This window comes from Chrysemys picta, chromosome 8 (assembly GCF_011386835.1).
Source record: "Chrysemys picta bellii isolate R12L10 chromosome 8, ASM1138683v2, whole genome shotgun sequence".
Taxonomy (NCBI): Eukaryota; Metazoa; Chordata; order Testudines; family Emydidae; genus Chrysemys; species Chrysemys picta.
In genome coordinates this window covers 12721939-12734720 of record NC_088798.1, presented here as the reverse complement: position 1 = coordinate 12734720, position 12782 = coordinate 12721939, and the positions used below count along the sequence as shown (strand labels likewise).

At 48.8% G+C, this 12782-nt stretch overlaps 1 protein-coding gene across 2 annotated transcripts in view; it reads right to left on the bottom strand.

Moving 5' to 3' along the window:
* The window catches only part of ACOT11 (acyl-CoA thioesterase 11), a 121002-nt gene that overhangs the window by 95489 nt on the left and 12731 nt on the right, over positions 1-12782 (bottom strand). The gene's annotated exons all lie outside the window — the stretch shown is intronic.

The window sequence follows — 12782 nt, the reverse complement described above, 5'->3', positions numbered from 1 at the left end:
TGAACACCGCTCTTGGATACCAGGGGCATAGGCACTTTACAAATACTTAAGGATAGACCTAGGCTGGCCTCTGTTATCTGCAGAATAGTCAAGGCTGGCTGATGACTAGGTGTGCAGAGCAGTTCTCCTGCAGTGGGGCAAGGAAGCTCCCTGAGGGAGACCATTTGGAAGTAGCGCCTAAAGGACCACAAGCTGATGTTCATGGCTACTTGTCTGAGGACAGGAAGAGACAGACAGAAGTGGCACTGGAAAAACAACACACCTTGTACTATGAGTGAGAACACCCCCATGAAAGGAAGTTACCTTATTGCACCAGCTGCACCCCTGTAGCGTGTCTAGAAGACGTTCTATGCCGATGGGACAGAGCTCTCCCAGTAGCAGAATAAAACCACCTCCGCGAGCGGTGGTATAGCACGGTCCACAACAGCACTTATGTCAGAGTCATAGAATATCAGGGTTGGGAAGGGACCTCGGGAGGTCATCTAGTCCAACCCCCTGCTTAAAGCAGGACCAATCCCCAACTAAATCGGTGTAACTTATGTCACTCGGGGTGGTTTATTCACACCTGAGTGATGCGAGTTAGGCTGCCATAACTATAATGTAGACACAGGGTACGTCTTCACTTACCGGATGGTCCGGCGGCAGGAAATCGATGTTCTGGGATCGATCCCGGAAGTGCTCGCCATCGACGCCGGTACTCCAGCTCGGCGAGAGGAGTACGCGGCATCGACGGGGGAGCCTTCCTGCCGCGTCTGGACCCGCGGTAAGTTCGGACTAAGGTACTTCGAATTCAGCTACGTTATTAACGTAGCTGAATTTGCGTACCTTAGTCCGAAGTGGGGGCTTAGTGGGGACCAGGCCACAGCCTCAGAGGCGGTAGAACCAGGAGTAGGTAATGGCTCAAATATAAGATCTCCCTCCCCAAACAATGCCAGAGAAAGGACCTTTGAGCATGGGGGAGAACTGAATGGTCTGAGAGGGAGAAGGTGCTATTGCACCATCATTACACCCATTCACAAGTGGGCAAGCAGATCTGGGCTACACTTAACATTTTCTCTCTCTTTCTGGGGTTTAAAGAACAGTTCCCCCCCACCACCACCACCACCACCTCCACCCCCCATGTACTTGGATCTCCAGGGCACTTTTGGAACATGCAGCAGCCAAACTGTCCAGGTTCCCCTAGTTCAAGGTCACATAATCTACTGGAGTTAAGAGAACACGCGGGGTGACAAAAATGCAGCTTGAAACTCTCTGAAGGTGAATGTTAGAAACACATTTCTACTGCATTTGTAATGGAGACTGCAGTTGGGTATTTTCACACTGCAAAGAGATGTCATTTCATCATTTTACCATAAACTGCAGGTCATAAATGAAACAGTGGAGCAGAGACTTGGATCATATGTCCAAATAAATCACTTCACGGAAGCCCACATACAGGCAGAGACAGCAATAAACTCTTCCTTGTGCCTTTTGAAATACAACCTTGCTTGGCCATCGCCTCCTTACATCTAACAAAGCTTCAGAAATATCCAAAGGGCAGCACAGAAACAAAAGCAGCAGATATTAACTTGTTACCGTTATATCAACAAGGGTCTTCACTACCTCGTGTTTTCTCCCCTTTACTCATTTCTCACCCACCCCCTTTTGAAAAGATCTGATCAATTTTTCTAGTGATCACCCCATTTCTCTCTCTCATGCTCCCTTGTCCTGTTTTCCGCCTCTCTCCCTTGATTTCACCTTGTAGCATTTAACGGGGGACAACACCAGTAGTGATAAAACAGTTGTTCCTGAAAATTTATGGAGTTTATCAGTGAATAACTCCTGGAGGTGAAGTGGTCATTGAGCCATAAGTGGGAGCTGTTTATTTAGTCAAACTCCTACAATAGCACTGGTATGGCTCCTTCCCCCAGGATTTCTTCCCAAGAACTGTTTCGGATAGTGAACTTTTAAAAGTCACAGGAATTATCTGTTTGGGGACTTTCAGGGAGATGACCAATTTCTGGCCTGGTCCAGGCAAGTATTAACATTCAGCCCCAGTTTAAACATCAAGAGGAGAGAGGAGTATGACAGGGCGTGCTTTTCCCATAATTTGTGAGATTCGGTTTTTGGAATGAGGGGAAACCTCATGTAAAAGTGGACGAGAATGGGTTAAGTACGGTTTCTCAGGGCTGGGCTGAGCACAGAGTCAGGGCAAACCATTTGAATTCACATCACGATTGGGGGAAGGGACTTCAGGGCTGGAGCCATCAAGTTTGCAGCTCATACCCAAAGGGAGTTCGTTCTGTCTCAGCAAGAACAGTCTTGGGAAGTCCTACAGGGATCACCAGGTCCTGGAGGAGAAGACTTGTACCTCCACGGGGTACAGCATGAGAAAGAAGCCGTATGAAACCTACATCACCCTAGCACTGCTGCGTGACGAAGGCGTGGCTGTTGGCTCAAAGCAGCACAAGCCTTGATGGGTTTGCCCCAGGTAAGCCCCCAAAAGCATGGATGATTAGCAACCTTTAGCTGAACAGCTTGGTCTGCAAAATTAAACTAAAAACCTGGCCAGAACAGGGTCTTGAGCAATTTTCGCACTCCCACTGAATGTATACACATGCACACTCAAAAAGCCCAGTTGTACCCTAGCTCATGGTGGACACTGTGCAGTTCATTATGTAACGCTATCTTTCCGGAAGCAGTTTTATTTCACATCCAGGCCAGCTGCTGCGTCTTCCTGGTTTATCCGTTTTCTGAATTTATGATTTAACAACATTTGCAGATCTCTCAATTGTTCCTTCAAAGTAGGAATGACTGAAAGATCTGCAAATACCCTGGATAGCTGAGTGATTGGAATCCGACCGTTCTCCAAACTCGTACGTTTTAGATGTAAGCTATGGTTCAGTATTAACCTTATGTATTGTCTCCCATTGCTACTGTACACAGGGGAAACACTGTTGCCTTTCAGTGGCAAGATCCTTTCTAGGGAACAGTATCCACTGGTATTCTGTAAGTCTACATCTAGAGTTCATCCCACCTCATTCTCAAATGTGAGCCCATAAGCCTCCACTGCATCTTCACCTACCACACGCAGTATGGCTCCTTCTATCATTCTGCAGACATTTAATAAATCAAAAGTTGTTTAAACTCTTGTCCAGCAAGATTTCCTCTTGCAGCAGGTTCATCTTTGAAGGGCAGGTAGTTCCAGATTGTTGGACTTTTAACCCCATCCTGCCACCCCAATGCATCTCGGAAACACACAAGGTGGGTCCTCATTATTACAACAATTGAGCTATGTATCAAGTGCCATCATTAGGTCTCTTGGAGTAACAGAGCATTGCACTGGTAAACAATAGCTGCTCCACTTGATAGAGTAGCACCATTACCCTAAATTACCATGCAATGCCTTGAGTTTGAAAGGAGTTCTATCGAACCTGGATTCCATTCTCTGGGAACTAAGAAGAGGGGTCCATGCAGTGACCATGCTAATGTTAGTTTGGGGACCAGGATCAAGGGTTTTGTATCCCTCTCTCTACAATCTGTTTGTCAGGCTTGAACAGTCTGGGAGAGAGACACCAATGTCAATCGGGGAGTCCTTAGCAAACCAGCTCCGTATCAATGGAGATACCCTAACATGGAGTGGTACCCTGACCCCATGACTACTTGTGGAGTAAGACACTGTTTCGTGTGAGTAAGGGGATTGCAGTCCAGCCTTATGAAAGTTTGGCTGACCCCCACCCCAAGGCTGTCCGGGGTTGCCAGGCATGTGTAGATAAAGGAAGAGCTCCCTGAGCAATAGTCAGGCTAAATCTAGTCAACTGTCAGTTCAGAAGACAATTCTGTAGAGAATGGAAGAGTGAACTTTGCCACCAAAGCTTTGTTTTGTCAGCCCCCAACTGCCACCCAAGAATCTGTCTGCATCTGAGACACTGCAATTCACTTCTGTCTCCTGGAGCCTCTCTCAAGCTCCAGCCACATTGCCTGGTTCCAATGGTGCCTGAGGATACATCTGCACTTCAAAGAGAAATCCAGGGCACCCAATCTCAGCGCCCCAGGCAATTGACTCAGGCTTGAGCTGCAAGGCTAAAAAGTAGTAGCATAGATAGTGGAGCCAAGGCTCCAGCCCTAACATCTATGTGCTATTGTTATACCCACAGCCTGATCCCCACAAGCTGGAGACACAGAGCTTTCTATGAAAGGTTTCAGAGTAGCAGCCGTGTTAGTCTGTATCCGCAAAAAGAAGAACAGGAGGACTTGTGGTGGGCTATAGTCCACGAAAGCTTATGCTCTAATAAATTTGTTAGTCTCTAAGGTGCCACAAGAGCTTTCTATAGTGTTGATGGAATGTTCTTATATCCTGGGCTGATTGTTTCCCCTTCCTTTCAATCTTCACCTTCCGCTCAATCCACACCTGCCCTCCTTACCCACTTCTCCCCGCCCCATCTCTCTAGTCTCGCTTCCCTTCCATGTTCCCTCTCCCTTCAGCTGATCCCCTTCTCCACCACTGCCCCAATAATCATGGCACTAACATGCTGTTTGCTGACATCACATTGTTCACTTTGCTCGTGTGTGCTACCCCTTCCACCACCCTCTAGGTCTTGTCTATTTAGATTCTAAGCTCTTCAGGACAGGGACTCAGACCCTGTTTGTACAGGGCCTAGCACCATGGAGCCCCATTTCTGGTTGGTCCTTACACGCTACAGAAACAAAACAGGATTAACACCAACAGGCACTGAAGCTCAGGCTTCTTCATTTTTACAAGGTAATTAATGGGCATTAGTTACCGTGCTGTAAAAACCTAGTGGAAACAAGGCACTGTAGTTTTACTGCAATGTAGTCTAGGCAAGGTGAACCACAGGTGGGGGACAGGGAGAGTTGTGTTGACCTCACCTAGCTACCTTGCAGTACAAACTACCTGCACCTTATCTCCACTAGGATTTAACAGCGAGGTAGCCAGTGTGCACTAGTTACCTCACTAAAACCCTGCACCTTTTTGGACAGTGAAGACACAGTCCAAGTCTCCTCTGAAGTATTTTTCTGAGCCATTTTCATAGAATCATAGAATATCAGGGTTGGAAGGGACCTCAGGAGGTCACCTAGTCCAACCCCCTGCTCAAAGCAGGACCAATCCCCAACTAAATCGTCCCAGCCAGGGCTTTGTCAAGACGGGCCTTAAAAACCTCTAAGGAAGGAGATTCCACCACCTCCCTAGGTAACCCATTCCTGTGCTTCACCACCCTCCTAGTGAAAAAGTTTTTCCTAATATCCAACCTAAACCTCCCCCACTGCAACTTGTTCTGTCATCTGCCACCACTGAGAACAGTCTAGATCCATCCTCTTTGGAACCCCCTTTCAGGTACACCTCTACCCAGATATAACACTATCCTCGAGAGCCAAAAAAAAAAAAAAAAACCTTACTGCGTTATCTCAAACTTGCTTTGATCTGCTGGAGCGTGCAGCCCCGCTCCACCGCGTTATATCCAAATTCATGTTATAATCGGGTCACGTCATATGGGGTAGAGGTATTGTTGAAAGCAGCTATCAAATCCCCCCTCATTCTTCTCTTCTGCAGACTAAATAATCCCAGTTCCCTCAGCCTCTCCTCATAAATCATGTGCTCCAGACCCCTAGTCATTTTTGTTGCCCTCTATTGGATACTTTCCAATTTTTCCACATCCTTCTTGTAGTGTGGGGCCCAAAACATGCCCAAAATTTTGCATGCATCCACACTAGACCAAGACTGTAGAGTGAAAGTGCATTAAAACGAACAGCCACGGGAGACGGCCCGCTTCCCCTTTAGCAGTCTTCCAATCCTGTTCTGTAACTATTCTACCAACGATGCATAGGTGCACACCATGAACATGAACACAGGTCACTTTCACAGTGACCAAGTAGAGACAGACCCACACCATGTAATTCAGACCCTAATGTGCAATTCCCCTGAGCTGGAGGTATTTGGATTGGCAGTTCAGATTCAGATCCACAATGCCAGTGGGGACAGGGCTTAAGATACAGAGATCAAGTCATTTTTTAAATAAATACCCTTATTTCAGAGACTTCTGAACCTTCCACCGTGTCTGCTGTTCACTCTTGGTATTTCTCTCAGCGCAGACAGCAAAAAACAGATGAGTCAGTTTCACTCCTTGGTTCTCCCTGCTGCAGGGGAGTATTTGAACCCAAACCAAAATCTGCTTTTATGCTGAAAGATGTGAAGAGACAAATATCATGAGGGGTTTTTGTAAAACTAGGGTCTAAGTCAGCGGTTCTCAGACTGGGGTCTGTGGACCCCTGGCAGTCCGCGAGGGTACTCCAGGGGGTCCACACATAATGTTCGGAGCCACGGACCCCACTGATCAACTCCTCCCCCTCCTTCCCAGCAGCGTGCAGGAGGTGCTGGAAGGGAGGAGGAGGAGCAGGGACAGGGCACGCTCGGGGGAGGGGATGGAAAGAGGCGGGGAAGAGGAGGGACAGAGGAGCGAACAGGGCCTGGGGCTGAGCCAGGATTGAGCGCCCCTGGGGAAAATTAGAAGCCACTTTGGGGATCCACGAACATTTTAAAATCAAAATGGGGGTCCTCAGGTTGCTAAAGTTTGAGAACTGCTGGTCTAAATGAATGATCCTTTAGGTCAAACTGCCTAGTAGCAATGCAAGATTTAAGGCGGGGGGGAAAATGAAAACCCACTTGACCCCAAAGAGTTTGAAAAAAAGTTGTTGTAGGGTTAACAGTTTCCTTTAAACAGCATTAGGATTTTCTGCCCAGTACGGAGTTCCAAGTAGGATCTGGGACTCCTAGGTTCTCTTTCCATCTCCATCAACTTACCTTGGGCAAATCATTTCACTGGGCCTTAAGTATTTTTCAGCTGGGTAAACTTAGCTGCCTCCCAAGGGTGTTTGAGAGACAATGTATGTGAAGCACTTTGAGACCCTTAGATGAAACAGGCTATACATCTGAAGTATAAATTATGTATTTTTATCTCTCAGGGAGACTAAGCAGCCAGTTTACATTCTGCATCTGGCTAAGATAAACACAGAGTCACGGGGCTGGCTCCACCTCTGGCCCCCTCCCTGAGAGCACCCCCGCTGATATCAGGCCTCATGCCGTCACCTCTCCTGAGGTGGAATTTTGCAGTGCTTCCACTCCTAGAGTAGGATCTCGGCTGCAATACCCTGGGTTTCAACTGCGCTTACCCAGCAGCTCCAACTGGGTTCAGCAACTCCTGTTCTTCCCTTTGAGACACTAAAGATTGGTGAACAGAGCGACCAGAAAACCTGTTTACACCAAAGTATTGGTATTTACCACATTGGGAACAAAGCACAAGAGAAAAGGGTTTAAAAACCACCAATTGTCTAAATGCACATCTATCTTCCCTAGGGCTTACCGTCCCCTCCGACGTTAACCCAGGCAGGCCTAGCTTCTTCAGACCCCCCAGCAGATGCCTGTGTCAGCCTGGTTCCTCTCCAAACAGCACCTCTGCCACTACCTCCCTCTCTTCAGATAGTCTCCTCCTCTGTTCCCTGGTTCTCAGCCTTGGCCCTGCTCAGCAAAACCAACTCAGTGGGTCTCAGCAGGCAGTGGAGCCAGACTCCTCGGAGCCAATGGCTTTGCACCATTGTCTTATGGCAACCCTCTAGCATTTACTAAGGGTTGGTTTGCCCTGGGCGATTCTTCTGCCCTTCCTGCTTGAGCCTCCTGACAGCCTGCTATTTTACGTAGCCATCCCCATATGCAGTACATACAAGTTACAGAGCAGCTCCATAGAGAAACAAGGTGGGTAAGGGGGGAAAAGAAAAAAAAAAAATCTTTTATTGGACCAACTTCTCTCGATGAGAGAGACAAGCCCTCGAACCACACAAAGCTCTTCTTCTCTCTTATGCGTTGTTCCTAATGTGACCTGAAGAAGAGGTCTTTGTGGCTCAAAAGCTTGTCTCTCTCACAGAGGTAAGTTGGTCCAATACAAGATTTTACCTCACCCACCTTATCTCGAATATCCTGGGACCAACACAGCAACAGCCACACTGCATAGAGCAGCGCCATGTCCACCACGCTACCCTCTCTGTCTGGAAATACGAGATCACCAGAGATCACCTGCCTGCCTCACGCAAACCATCAGCCAAAAGCAGCACCAGCTCATGTGTGTGTTGTGAGTACGGAGTCCACGGTTTTCTTAAAAGCCCAGGCATGAAAATCGCAGCTTTCATTACATAAGTGAGTTTACAGCCCTCATGGTTGTGGAGAAAAGCTTGAAAATGTGACCCGAGGGAACACTAACTGCTCATACCCCAGAAGGCAAACTCAATTTTTCTGGAGCCTGACTCATGATTTTGAATGCCTGGAGTTGGGGATACTACAGCCACCAGCAGGGCTCAGTGTGGTATTCTAGGAAACAGCTGGGCCTGGAAAAGTCAAGACCATTGCTATACAGATGCTCACTCCACTGACTATCGCACTAACGTTTTCCAAACTAGGGGGCCATTCCTATGCTTCTGTTTGTAACCAATCCTTCTCCATAGGAACAGACCGTGTGTTTAGTACCGTCCTCTCAGTTTCAGTTACGAAGCCACATTTTGCTACCTAAGCACCTAACGATTGAGGGGATTATGCCCTCTGTGCAGGAAAGAGCTAATGGCGACATCTCCCATTTACAGAGAAGGAAGGAAGTCTCCTTCCTAAATTGCTACATTAGCCCACCCAGTGACAAATACTGTTCTGAGAAATGCAGACAGAAATGCTTTGGAGTTACATGTTTGTCAGTCCCCAGCAACTCTCAGCTGAAGTTTTCCAAGTTTATCAGCAGTATTTAAACACACACACACACACACACACACACACACTTCCCTCTCTGACAGCCCCACAAACTCACCCTGGGCTCAAGGTCAAGCTGGGATCTTCCTGTCTTGTACATCGCCAGTAAAGATTCTGCAGAACGGGGTTAGGTAGGTATAGGAGAGCAGAACTTGAGCATCCTCAGAATTGTTAACTCAACTGCAGAGTCAAGCCAAGGTAGCCTCCAGCTCATTCTTCCACTACTGCAGGGAACCTGCTGTGCTAATAGGAGTAGAAAACCTCTTTTGGTCACCACTGGTGTAGAGACCATTACCCACAGGAAGCAGGTGGAGTCTTACAGGGGGGGGGGGGTCAGCTAAAACAAAGCCACGTTCTTTCTAGTTTCCATGGAAGGCTTTCAGAATTCCCCTCCCAAACCAACTCCTGAGCTCAGGCAGAAGACCCCAAAGACACTTGGCTCTCCGCTCCCCAATAGCTGGATTTATCAGGCTAGTGTCCCTTTAAGAGAGGCGCTGACAGCAGGATCTGATTGAGAAAGGGGTTAAATGAAGGTTCCTCTCTCCTAGGATTGTACAATGGGGATGTTAGTCACAGATCAACCCCGGGCTAGCCCTGCCCTGAGGCACCAATTAGCAAAGCCTGAGCCAGGAGGGAGGCTTGGAGCCAAAGCACCAGCACGGTACAAGCAAAACTGAAGGTGGGCTCATCAGCCCTTTTTTGGCTGTGTCTGTGGGCGGTGCTGGGGAAGCGTCCCATATAAAAGCAGGTTGGGCCCGGTTAGAGCACAGCCAGCCAAGGGCAAAGTCGTGTTAGTCAACCTGTTTTCTAACACACTGATTTTCCTTGCATTGACCAGGCTGCGAACTCTTCTCGCTGCCCCAATTCCACCCCACCCTGCAGAGTCACTTCGCCTTGTTTTCATTTCCCTTGACGCTCACCGCCAGGAGAAAAACCCTCATTGTCCAGAAAGCTTAACCCGTAGCTCTAAGTAGCTGTGGAATGAACAAGTGGCTTGAACAAGGAACGTTTTGAAGACGCTGCCAAACAGAGCTTGGGAGCCCCGTTGGCGCTCACCTGGGAGCTTGGAATACAAGCCCAGCTATTCTCTGGCTTGGCTGCCACGGAGCTGAGGTCCTGCTGTCGAGCTCAGCTCCCAAGCCGGGGAGAGACAGTTAGCTGAGGATGTTTGGTCTAGCTGCTGTATCCATTTCCTGGTCTCGCTGAAGAGAAAATAAGAGCCCTGAGGTTAAAGCACTGGACTGTATTCAGCTTCCTGATCTGCTACAGATGTGCTGTGCAGCCTTGGGCAAGTCACTTAGGGTAGGTTTACACCGCAACTGGGAGCGAACCTCCCCACCCGGGTGTGCAGACTCGAGCGAGCACTAAAACCAACAGCAGAGACATTGCAGCGCGGGCCGGAGCTTGGGTGGGCTTGAGAGCCCGAGCCGCAGTATCTCTCCTGCTCTTTTTAGCAGGTTAGCTTGAGCCCCAACTAGCACCAGTTGCTCTACCCGGGCTGGGACTGTTTCCTGGCGGGAGCGGAGACATACCGTTAGCCTCGCTGTGCCGCAGATTTTGCTCCGTTACGAGGAATGATGCCACCTACCTCCCTGTGGCAAGGAGAGGCTGTTAACTGACCTTTGTACAGTGCTTCGAGCTCCTTGGATGGGAGGCTGCGTAGCACAGAACAGTGAAATGACAGTGTTCAAAACAGGCACCTGATTACACTCTTAGAGTAGACTGGAGACCTGAGTGCCTCAGGGTGGAGATTTTACTGGGTTCTTAACCCTCATACAGCTCTCAGCTACTGGAGCGGCAGATGCCACAGAAATGCCTTTGGAGATAGACGCCTGCTGCAGCATTCCACAGCTGCTGTGCTCTTATTTTGTAGTTCGGGACTTTCGTTCAGGGAAAATGTTGCTTTAAGGGAGGTTTCCCCTTGTTTATTCACTAGTGCAATGCACGGGGGAATTGATGCGTGGAAATTGTGCAGCTGAGAAATAAGCGTCTGGTTTGGGTCAACTGTACAGCATCCCCGTGTCCCAATTAGTCACGACTGTTCTCTTCCAAAGTAACGCCAACCACTTATTCACAACTATATGCCTCCCCAAGGAGTAGATTACCTACAGAAGCTATCCAGACCTCTAGGGGCAGAGCCGCAGTGGAGCTGTGACAATTCACAGCGGCTGAGGGGCTGCCACCCTCATATTTACTGTAAGGAAAATGATGTGGTTTTTATAGATCAGAACAAAGTTAGTGCTTTGAGCAGTGGGAGCCCCGGAGAGCCAACTCCTCTCTCCAAAGTACAGCATGGACAGCAGCAGTGTCAGCTTCAGCAAGCTGCCCCCCCCTCCACCCCCCTTCCCCCCCCCCCCCCACACACACCCCTACCTCTCTCCTGCAAAGGGGAGACCAGTAGTTCAGCAGCCATAACCTATTCAGTCTCTGTCTGGGGAAATTGAGTTTTAATCAACAGCACAAATCTTGCTTTAGTCCCAGAGAGCCTGGCACAGGGTTAGAGAGGCAGCCTAGGCTAGCAGCCAGGGCACTACATGGGAATGCCTTCTCTGACCTGCTGTGTCACCTTGGGCCAGTCACTTCCCCTCGCTGCGCCCTCTTCCTCTCCCACCGTTGGTCCGGTCTGGCAGGAGGGAGGGATAGCTCAGTGCTTTGAGCATTGGCCTGCTAAACTCAGGGTTGTGAGATCAATCCTTGAGGGGGCCATTTAGGGATCTGGGGCAAAAAAATCTGTCAGTACTTGGTCCTTCTGTGAAGGCAAGGGGACTGGACTCTATGACCTTTCAAGGTCCCTTCCAGTTCTATGAGATAGGTAGATCTCCTTGTATATTATATATTTATATTTCAGGTACACAGCACATGTAGGCCTACCCGAGCCAGCTTGCTGAAAATAGCGGTGTGCCCCTGGCAGCTGCCTAAGTACAACCCTGCCTGTGCCTTTGGCTACGTACTCAGGTGGCCAACCTGGCTTCACAGCTCGTTAGCAATCCAGCTTACATGTGTTGCAATCAGACACCCTGACTGCAGCATGGACACACCCTTAGACTGGAAACTCTACAGCCCTACGAGGTGTTAGTACAGCACCTGGCCCAACAGGGCTCTGATCTCAGTCAGGACTAAGTGGAATTGTAATATACAGACAATACTTCTGCTTCTAGATACAGTGGATTTAGGGTGACCGGACAGCAAATGTGAAAAATCAGGACAGGAGGTGGGGGGTAAATAGGAGCCTGTAAAGAAAAAAAGACCCAAAAATCAGGACTGTCCCTATAAAATCAGGACATCTGGTCACCTTAAGTGGTTTCCACATGTCCATCCACCCCACCCCCATAGTTCTCAGCTTGGAACTTGCTCAGAAGGAAAGATCAGAATGTGCTTTCCTTAGAAGCTGTTTGAAGTCACAGGACTGCACCATTTAATTATTTCTTTTTGCCTCTGTGGAAGCCAGTTCATGCAGCTTCCAAGGGCTCAGAAAGGCGGTGCTGCCAGCAAGGATGTTATCTGAGGGTGACACACCAGGTTTTACTGATACAGTAATCAGGAGACTCCTCAGTGCTGTGACTCACATGGGGCAAATCTAACCTGATTCACACACTTTAAAAAAAAAAAAAAAAATAGCCCCTACTCAGAAAGCCTGCTCTACTCAAAGAGTAACAAGCCTCCCTCAAGTCAGTCCCCAGCCTAGTGGCAGCTCCTCCTTTGTGATTCCACCTTGATGGCCACCACTGTGCACCTGCCCCACCCATTCAGCAACTAGGGAACAAACTCTGGCACATCCTGTTCTGAGCCTCCCAGAGCAAGCCAAGCCAACATAGCCCTTGTTCCAACATCAGCATTGCAGTCCCTTTGGAACCACTGCCAGGCAGACTGGAATGGAAGTCCGAAAGGAATGAGCTCCCCCTGGAAGAGGCAGGAGAGCTGCTTTCTGGCTAGGGGACAGCCCAAATTGGTGCTTTCTATGAAGGGGAGGTGGGAATCGCATTTCTCCCAGCTGTGTCAC